A 10,892-nucleotide genomic window follows, 5' to 3' on the forward strand; every position below is an offset into this window, starting at 1 on the left:
AGTTATTTATGAAACGTCCACTCTGACAGGGTGCAGCTTGTGATTAATTGCTGGAATATCTTTTGTTCTTCTTGAAATGACCATTGAAAWCTTTTCAAGCAGTAAGGTAATACCGAATAACCTGCATTTCAAGCTGCATTTTCAAACGTTGCTTTAGTCTGTTGGGGGGGAAGAAAGAATCTGATTTTCACTGAAAGATGCCTTACATCTGTATGTGCACCAAAAACCTCTGCATTTCCCATGGAGATATATACACACAGCTTATTAACCAGATCTTAAGTGAGTTGAAAATTTGACTGTGGACTGAGAAGTCAAAGAATTTCTGTTGTGATATAAAAATAGTTAAGGATGAGTATGCTTAACACGACAAGCAGGACAAAAATATTCAGCTCTAATTAAGAACCAATTTGAAACTCTGATTAAAAAAGGATAAAGAATCATCTTTGGSTTCAGACAAGTGGGCTGTTATCACATGGACCAAGTTCAGGCTCTGACAAAAGCTTRCCTTAATCCCTGCAGTCTATCTTCTTCATTTGAAAAGAATTAGTCACATACTTGACAAGCATTTCTAGAAGAGAGCTGAAGTGAGTTAAAAAATKTATTAACCAATGCATACCAGCTTTTTTCTTTCTTGAACTTATTAGAGCTTATTAAATTTAGGCTGCTTTATGAGAGGCAGCCTGACAGAGGGTAGAAAAATTGATGCTGACATCAAGCCTTTGAGCTGTGCATGTACAGAAACCAATTTAAACCCTAAGCATGCTTTAATCCTCTTTTTTGAGACAGTTGAGTACCTGCTTCCCTTCCAGTGGTRCTATACACTGACCCATGTCGGCAAATGCAGCATTCATCGTTTCCCTCATGCCTGCCCTGCAGATTTGGTGCTGTGATAATGTAGGGCATAAAAAACTGAAGTTACCCAGGACCAAGAATCTGCAGATATCTCAGCCAGAATTAATTGCCAAATACTTTGTAGCCTCAGCTGTTTTTCAGCAGATGGCACTGTAAGAGCATTTCAGCTGAATTCCCAAATATATTTCATGCATTGTAGACATAAATTCATCCTTAACATTTAAATTTGACATTTCAAGGCAAATATCTCTTTTCCAATGATTTTTTTTCAATTACTGGGGGAGAAGATAGTAACTAAGAAATAAAGTAATATATCACTGGTTTGTGATATTTCCTTTTTGAGTACTCCATATATATATATATATATATATATATATATATATATACAATAAAAACAAGGTCATCTAAAATTAAACTAGAAAGCAATCCAACCTTTATTCATGTATCTATAGCTTTTATATTTTAGAGTATTTTGTCCTGGTGTTTAAGTGTATGTTATGCACTTATGTTATGTATGGGRAGAGATAATATCAAAACAGGTATTACATTTTCTCTCTGGATACTTGACCAGTCTTGAGCAAAAGAGAGAGCAGAATTGAGCCAGGCTATCTATCATTCTCTATTAGGGATTTCTTGGAAGCCTGCTGATATAGTGTCTAAAGCCTTTACACATCAATAAACACGGTGGATGTGKACATTTGACTTTGGATCAATATTTGGATGTGCAGCTGAATAAAAAGTTATGTGGCTCCGACCTCCAAGCAGCAGCTCGGCAGCCAGCTCAACCTCTGCCTACGCTTCCTTCTGTCTTATCCCTTTTCCAATTCATTCCTACATTTCTCCCTTCTTTTTCATACATCGGTTCTCCATTTTTTTTGTCTTAAACTAGATGCTGCTTCTGCTGTTAATTCTCATTGAGCCACTCATTTACACCTYCCTCATCTCCTACTTCACTGTTTGCTCTTTACAGGGACCATGGAAACTAAAGTCYTGGGCACTGTCAGGGTCCTGATGCCCATTCCAGTACTCCTCAAGAAATCAAAGATGCAAAGTGAAAAGCAGACATGTCAGAGCTAAAGGTGCACTGAAAGAAGCATCATGAAAAATATTACAGCCACAGAATAGCAGAGTATGGTTGTTTGAAGGAAATTCAAATTCTGAGAAAAGCTGAGAAGATGCATGGTCTTTCTAAATCTTTAGCTGATGTAACTGTTATAATTTATTCATATGGAGTGGATTCATGAATTTTCTGTTCTAGGTGAAAAATATTTTTGACAAATCAAAATTTTGAAACACTGATTTTCCAGGGGGAAAAAAATCAAATGTTCAGAATAATTTCTTTTTTCAAAACCCAGAAGTACTCATAATCTTAATCTTTCAAGGTCATGTCTCTCTCCATACCATTCTTCTTTGCAGGAAAARAGCAAGAGAAACTAGAATGAGCTCAGAAATCAAGACCAGAATTAGGGTTCCACTTTCATATAGAATATTAAAAACAGCTATTGAGAAAGAGGGCAAATTATGGCTGCTGTTCTGAGTTAGGTTTTCCTGACACTTTGCCTAGCTCCAGCTGCTAGAATAGTGAACTTTAAATAGGACAGCCAGCAAATGGTGAGAAGAAAGAGTGGACTGGCAAAGATGTACATCTCTCGGGCAATATGTAATTAAATACTTTTTGTAAAGCATTTAATTTTTCATTTAGTTGACTTACTACCTGTGGCTCTGATTCAGCACTGCATTTGGCTCCTGTGTGCTTTTACTGAGACCAATAAAGCAACAAACGTGATTGAAGATTGTAAACGCCCTCAGCAACACTGAATTGGCTCTTGTTCTGCACGACGGCCACCACACCTCAGAATTCGGTGTCTGAATGATGAAGGCTGGTCTGACTCTGGGGAAGTCTGAGCCCCAAACACTTGTGATGAAAGAAGAAAGACAAATGACCATCTTCAAAGGTGAGGGACAAACGATGCAATCAGTTGAATGGATTGTACTTTGGGGGAAAAGGATAGGAGAGCTACTAGAGGGCTTTGTGTAGTGTCCAAAAATTAGTGCTGGTAGCACTTATGCAAACTTGATTTCCTGGTGGGTGAGTGATATGACAGGGACAGGCCAGTCAATTGTCACAGGTGACAGCTGAACACAGAATGTTGTGTAACTTCTTTGATTTTTCTATGCAATGTCAGGAACAGGATGCTTTTCCATGCATGAGAAAATTATTATTTATTATTAAAATCTGTTCACTTATTTCATATACATGCAYCTGGCTTCATGTTAGGAACACCAGAAGTACAATAACAGATGAGTCCGGAATCCCATCTCAGATCAGGTACCCATACCTACTCCTGAGAAAAAGTCCCCTTAAATGTAAGGAAACCAGATATGATTTTGCATTGAGGTAAAATAGGGTGGATCATATAGGAACTGTAAAGACCTTATTTCATTGCTTTTCCAGAAGTCATCAATATATATGGAAGAAAAGCTGTGCTGCAACTCTTATAGAAAGATCTCTGTTCCTGAGCAGGRCTGCAGTGGGATTATGAGGCAGAAGGAATCTCTAGAGACCAGTGACTGACTCACATCAGCAGTGGCTGAAAAGACTGCACATTTCCCTCKGAAAACAAGAATTGAATTCAGATTAATAAGACGAGCAGAACTTTCTTTTTTTTTCCTTGGGAAACTATGCAAGCAGAGATATTACCTCAACACAGCTGTCAAATTTTTGATTTTTATTACCTGTGCAGCATTTTACTGACAACAAAAATCATCCCAAACCAGTCCTCTCTGTTACTTCTGCATTCAGAATATACACTGAAGGTGCTGACCATTTGTTTCTCTCTGCCTTTAATGCCACATCCTTATGTGGGAAGAAAAAACCTTCCTCAGATGGTTTAAATTTCTTATCCTGAGAATAGAATCACCCCCCAAAACTACTGCCCAAACTAGTAGCTGTAACTCTAGTAGCAGCAACTTAAATAGTTTTATTATTTTCCAATGCATTTTAGGCACCTTATGGTCATTGCTTATGTACAGCTTGCTTTGCAGATAATTCTTTTGTTCAATAGGGACATTAACAAAGTGCACCATGATCCTGAAAATGTATTAAATGATTCAAACATTTATGTGAGGAAAGCTGTTCCTTTCCTAGAGCAGATCTTTTTGGATGTTTTTTAATATTATCATAGAGGAAAGTAATTTCAGTTTGATATTTCTGCCTGKTTTTTTTAGCCATTCACGTCTTCCCCTTGGAGTGAAACCAAATAACTTTGACCTTTAAAAGAAGGAAGGAAGCGGACAAACACATGGATATCAGAATATGTCAGAGTAGAGGTCTTGGAATATGAGCCACATTACAACTTGTAGTGAAGTGCCACCGTGGAGGGGGGGTCGATGTAGCTTCTGAGTCACATCCTATTAAACCTCAGCTCTAAATGCCCCAGAGCAGTCTTTGACCCTCAATCCCACTTCTTAATGATTCTGTTTAGCTGGGAGTAATGTCCTGTATGGATTTATCCACACCAACTCTACATTAATCTATTAAGCTTCACATTTTTCTACTAGCATCCACACATTTTGACTGTGAATGAGAACCTTTCCAAGTGCAGGAAGGTTTTTTGGTAGTGACAGTTCTCTGCCCTCTTCTATCTGCCAGCAGATCTCCTCTGCAGAAGCAGAGGGTTGATATATGAACAATAAAGATTGTCAGGAAACAGAGGGGTTAACTTTGTGCAAATACATATCAGATGCTGTAAGAAAAMAAATTCACAGAAGGGGAAAAAACCCAGACAATAAAGAGCCTGCAATGTTCTGGCAGAGCTGTGATTCACCACTCTTTAGCTGTGCTATTTGCAGGAATTCTCACTGAGTGCAAGCACAAGGAGAATGGCAGGAAGCTCAGGAGGACCTGAGGAGAGGAGTGCAACTGGTAGGCACTGGCTGCTTAGCTATGTCTGAACCTCTGCACCGAGAAACCTGGGATAAAAGGGAGTTGGGAAAACCTGCTCCAGTTCTGACTGGTCCACTGGTGAACAGCCAGACTGTGGCCAGCGCTGCATGAGTTAATGCCACTGCTGCAGTGATTGCTGCCTAGAGGTTGGAAATCAAACCTTGCAGTTGATCTGTAAGCCAGCTCCAGCTAGAGATCTTTGCCTGTGCGGATATGACATTTTAAGGAAAAATGTGAAGTCTAACAGAAGGTCAGACAACYTGTATTTATGTAATTTAGAAATGAYAGCAGCTTCCTTCATGCATGGCCTGGCATTTTCTCTCCAAAATGCCTCTCTTGTCCATCCAGTCTGTGTCTCCAGGACACTGTAARCCACAAATAAGAGGTTTGAAGGGTTCTCTTAGAGGTGTTTCCTATACCGTCTGTCAGTCCTTGTCCCCAGCTAAATAGATACTGCAAATTGATACCACTTCTTTAATCCTTTTATACAAAAATAGAGAAAAGATCAACTTTAGCCTACTTAAAACAAGGAATAAAGACCTCATCCAAGATCCACAAAGCTCTGGAGTTTCTGTGTACAGGATAGATCTAGAAGAAAACATCATCATATTTCCAGCTGTATGGATACGTATACAGGAATCCTACAATCTTCAAAATTTCAAAGTAAAACTTGGCGTCACCTATGACTCTTTCAAATCCATTTAAAATCCTTGTTTAAATCTGCACATCTTACTTCTTTAAAAGAGAATATTGTGAAAAAATAAACAAGATTTTGACATAACAAAGRCATTATACATGTGATTAACTATTCACACAGCATTTAATCTCAGTTTCAGTGGAATGCACAGTGGTATAAAGATACACAAAAATCTGCATTCTTGAGTCTCTTTAAATTTCAGCTTTGTGAAAAGACTGTTTATTAATTAAAACCAGTTAATTTCTATGAGTCACAAATTTTTGAAAGCTCTTTTAAGAATRAGGGATAGTTTTGTGGAGGGGGGAGCTGTAAAGGACAGGTAGAAGTGTTACTCCCAATATGCTTGTAGAGTCAGGTTCCATTATCTTTGGGATATACAGGGGTTTTAGTTCCCTTATCCCTGCTGACACCACTTGCTGCAGGGTCTGGTCATGTAATGGCAGAGCAGCTGGATGGTTATAGATCTGTCACACRCTTTTCATAGCTTGCTGACCTGGCAAACCAGCGTTCGTGATTGCAAATAATTTGTTTCTTGACCCAGAATCATATGGAAGTGCAGCTTTTCATATGGTGCTCATTTGAGAGAAATACCCAGAAGCTATTTTTATCGGTTGAGGGCAAATTTGGTCTGAATGTGAGTTAGAATATTAACTGTGTGCACCTATCAATTTTTGGGAGGATCTGGATTTGATGCCCTTTGGGTTATGAGACAAATTTGGCAAAGGCGTTAAAGGGATTAAGCTTAAAAGTTTAAAAATTGTGTTTTTAAAATTAACAGGGACCGTTGTGCAAGCCCATCCTTTCATATAAGCAGGATACTGACTTCTTAGGGGCAACTTCTCTCAGCATACATTCAGTAATAGCTTCCTTCAAGGCTCCCTTTTTTCACTCATTGGCCTRTTCTCAAATGCCTGGACCTCTGCCTTTCAGGCTTTGCCATAAAATATCTCAGATTACTGCCAGAAGCTTGTGGCTCCCTTATATTTTAACAAAGTAATTTCATTTTGCAGTCACTCGTGGGATTTTTTTTTTACCTTTTCTTCTTTGCTCAGGATGGATTAACGTGTTGCTATTCAAAAAAAAGGAGTAAATGGAACATGGATACAAATAACTGCAAAGTGCGTAAAGCATCATACGATTTATTCAGCACGGTACATTTTCAAAATTAATTATACCTAACAAACAACTGAGGCTGATGGGGTTCATGTGTGGGACTGAAGCTAACACATATAAAAGCAACGGTTTTTCCATGACCTCAAATTTTAGTACAATGACTTATCTAAGAGTAAAATCTAAAGTTCCCCACAAGGAACAAAGTTGAATGCCACTAATTTGAAGAAATTATGTCTTTGGCAGTTTTTTTTCTAGAACATGTTATCAGAGTGCSATTATATCACTATTTGCTGTCAGAAATTGGCCTGGAAAATATAGGATTTTTGTTTCCTGTTTGTGTGGGTTTTATATGGAAGGACTGAATACAAACTGTGATTGGCATCATTAAGCCCCTTTTGTATCTAGGATACCGGTACGTCCTGACTATTTCTGATTGAAAGTACTCACTTTCCTGAACAAAATTCAGTTAATAATTTGTGTGGGTATACACATTCATTCCAGGTAGCTACAATGGACCCTTCTAAATCCATCCTGCAAGTGTAGAATTTTACATGGCATATGTGAAGGATGGGCCAAAACCATCACTTTCCCATGTGAAACAATGTGTCAGAGCTGCGGGCAGTCCAGACAGACCCAGTAAGATTTAAAGATGAACCTATCTTGCCAATGTGCTGTTTGCTAAAGATCACTCTAAAGCAGTGAAGAAAAATACTTTAAAGAGTAGGTAGCCTAAATTATTACACTGCTGGGTTTAGACAGCTGTGCCTTCCTCTGTAAACTGTAGTGATTTAAGCTAGATGGGACCAATCAACACGAATTATGTTGACACAAAGATAGCATGCTTTGCTTACAGGTTGTGACAAGCACCCCTGGCTCCTGGATTCCATGTCCACTCTGCAAACACTCCTGGCTCCAAGATTCACAGAGCATTCTCCAACTTGCCTAAGTCAGTGGACTCAATAGAGTCAGCAGAGTTGCTTGAAGATCTCTGCTTTGTCTTCAGCCCACCTGATCTAYATCTGGCAAGTCTGGGAAATTTTACTCACCTGCAATACTTTGCCAAATTCTTGACAAAGAATAGAGGACAATAAACAAAAAAAATAGATGGACAGAGAATACTTGGAATGAATTTACTCATGTTCAACTAATACCTTATGYACATCTTAATTATGTGTCACAGCTGAAGGCTAGAGGTATCTGCSCTCTGTTTCACTGTGCCTGTGAGGCTGCAGGTCTGTTCTGAGCTGTCTTATCTTAGCAATTCAGCCCTAGTTCACTTTCAAAGAAAATCCTCTCTGKTTTTATAATGGCTAATCCAGATGCTTTCTAAAGATTTTTTTGCATGAATGGGCAGAACCAAGGTCTKCAGAGAAAATGACAATGGATTCTCATTTATACTAAGACTGATGGAAGATACAGACCTCATCATTTATACAACAGCTCTGACCCAAACACTGGGAGACATGAGTTGAAATCATAATTTGGTTAATAAATTCAAAATTGTCCTTTTGAACTTCAAAATAAATGAAAGGTAGCTTGAGTTGCATCCTAATGGTTTGAGCATTCACCTGGGAGACAAAAGCACTGAATTTTGTTTTAATAATCACATTATTCATAAAATAGAGAATGAGTGATAATTTCCTTTCTCACAAGTTTGTACAGGTGCTTGAACTAAGAGCAGAAAGAAAATAGAGACCAATCAAGCGAACCCAATACAACCACCTTGAACTTCCTTGAACCTCCATGGCGTTAGGCCTGTGAGGTAAGAATTACCTTCCCCCAAAGAGCTGCCCACTTATTTAGACAATAAAGAGGAGGTCATCCAGTCTGCATGGGTGCTAAAGAGCCCTTTCTCCTTTGTCTCTTATTAAAACTGTGTCCTTAGAGGACATAAAATTCCAGCATGTCGTTATAGGAAAACAGAGGCTTCATGCTAAGTAGATCCTATTGTCTTAGCAGCTGAAACTGCAGAACAAMAAAAAAAAAAACCCAACCCCCACTTCAAAAGAACAAGATTAGAATCACAAAGCTGAGTATTCAAAAGCAGGGAAGTGGCAGAATGAAGACAGCCAGAATTGTCTTTTTAACAATTCTGTCTGTAAGTATAACTTTCAATAACTGCATGTTATTGAAAGGTCACCATGCTTTATTTCTCGCATAGCAGTGAATAGTTACTATTTTCAAACTGATGAGTAGTTATGCTTATTTTCTTTGTATTGTTGTATAGATAGCTCCATGCCCTGATACAATACATTTTGAAACTTCAGAGCAGTAGGAGGGGATATTAACCTCAGTTTTATGGCTCTGGAACTAAGATGAGATGCAGTGTTTTCAGTAATTTTGAATGATGATTTGGAAATAGAAGCTCATTTTTCAGAGTTCACAAGCTTGTGCAACATATTATCCATGTGACATGACTTCATTTGCAATTGTCATTGGCTTAGTCTATCTGAGAATCAGAGCTTAGTGTCTCACATTACAATACAGAGAAAATGAGAAACACACAATTTTTAGTTTTCCATAAAAATTTTAGGTGAAATGACTTTCCCAGAACTCCTAGTGCACATTATGGGAAAGCCAAAGACGGTATCACATTTCAAGGGTGACAGCAGGAAGGCCTGRGTCAGGCTGCAGGTGATGAGGCTAGAGGATCAATACCTTGGAGACTTAACTATTAAAATCAGTTTCTCTTGGTCATGAGTGAACTGTGATTTTCATAATACAACCTAAAGCATGTCCTTTCCATAAAAATCCCCCAGAATCATCTGCCATTGCTGCAGAGCTTGTGGTGGCTGGAGAAGTTTTTAGTATATTGTTACTATTGGGCATCCTTCAGMTTTGTCCCTCAACATTAGTGAAAGGTTTTGTTTTAAATACATAGTCARCTTGAGTCAAACAATGAGCCAGGAAAAAAAATTATGAATGATAGAATGATATATATTAAAGTTTTCTGGTAACATTTYCATTTCTTAGGCATAGTGTGTGAATTTCTTCTACTTATACAGAGAGAAATCTGCATCCAACAGAAAGATTGTCTTATCATTATTTTCTTAAAAGAAAYGTGACTCTTTTCCCATTAAATTCCTGATATTGAAAATAACCTTGAAAGTAATACTGTTTTGCTACACCATAGAAAACAGGTGAGTTTTTTCCAAGTATGGAATGACTATGTTGCATTTACTAATTTCTTCATGGCAGAGAACACATAAGAGATACAGAAATCAAGTTTGTATTGAGCTAGACATCTCTGGCCTCTTTATGTTGCTCCTATTTTACACTGTTGCAGCTATTTTATGTTRACATATATGAAAGTAAAAGGAGGACTAGGATCCTCCTCCATGGTTTCATTCTGTGTTTACAGAAAATAATGGATGCCAACATCAGAAGCACATTAACCATAAAAGTAATTTTATTGAAAAATATTCAATAATTTAAAAATCATGAGGTTTTTTTTGTCACCACAAAGCAGCTATTAGTGTAGTCAGATCACTGATGCAGGCCTGAGAGAGTGCATGTGCTGTCTGGTAATGGTAAGCACATTATTAATGCATAAAACTTGCCTGAGTACATAATAGCTGTTACCTTATATTTAATGCGTGTCATTGGTAGAGARAAACACACTCTGCTTTTGAAATAGATAATTTGGGTTAGCCATCACTATGGAAAACTGTACTGGAGGCAAAAGAAAATCTGATTGACCTYCATGTCAATAAATGTAGTAAAGCTCAGTCTCTTCCCTGACATGCTCTCAAAGCTGCATCACCAGCCAGCAATTCAGAACCACCAAGTGTACAATTTACATCTACAGACTGATGGTAATTCAGGAGCACCTGCTGTGTATCACAGCTAAAAGAAATGACCTTTTGGCTTGACAKAAAAGYRYCTCAGTCCTGAAACAACAAGAATTYCTACSGCACTAATTTCATTATTTATCATTTTGCCTCATTCTCCAAAGCATTTCYGCRCCCACATCCTAMCACCTACCTTTTGTTAGWTGCCAATACATGAAGAATGGAATTTTAAAACTAATTTATTTTATTTATATCAGGAAATCGTGTGTGTGTTGACTGAGTTATTGACAGATCACAYTTTCTTCCAAATTGACAAGATTTCCTTAAACACTTCTCATCCTAGTCCTGGTGGGAACATGCCTGGCTGGCAACAAAAATCTTAGGTGATTATCATGCAGAAGACCCTGTCTGAACTAACCACTACAAAATCCTTCTATAATTAAGGAAAATGAAAATGCACTGCCATRAGTGTTGATCTTTTCTCCACTGACAG

The 10,892-nt window shown here is 38.0% G+C and overlaps 1 long non-coding RNA gene across 2 annotated transcripts in view; it reads left to right on the top strand.

The window, feature by feature from the left end:
* The window catches only part of LOC130579775 (uncharacterized), a 45,325-nt gene extending 34,864 nt beyond the window's left edge, over positions 1 to 10,461 (top strand). The window contains exons 3-5 of one of the 2 annotated variants that reach the window (XR_008966052.1): positions 2,584 to 2,807; positions 6,548 to 6,646; positions 7,462 to 10,461. This is a non-coding gene — a long non-coding RNA (uncharacterized LOC130579775). The remainder of the gene's footprint in view (positions 1 to 2,583; positions 2,808 to 6,547; positions 6,647 to 7,461) is intronic. The other variant, XR_008966053.1, reaches the window with a different exon arrangement.
* The last annotated feature ends 431 nt before the right edge of the window (positions 10,462 to 10,892 follow it).

This window comes from Malurus melanocephalus, unplaced genomic scaffold, assembly GCF_030028575.1.
Source record: "Malurus melanocephalus ecotype Western Australia unplaced genomic scaffold, MMel_1.1 scaffold_292, whole genome shotgun sequence".
NCBI lineage: Eukaryota > Metazoa > Chordata > Aves > Passeriformes > Maluridae > Malurus > Malurus melanocephalus.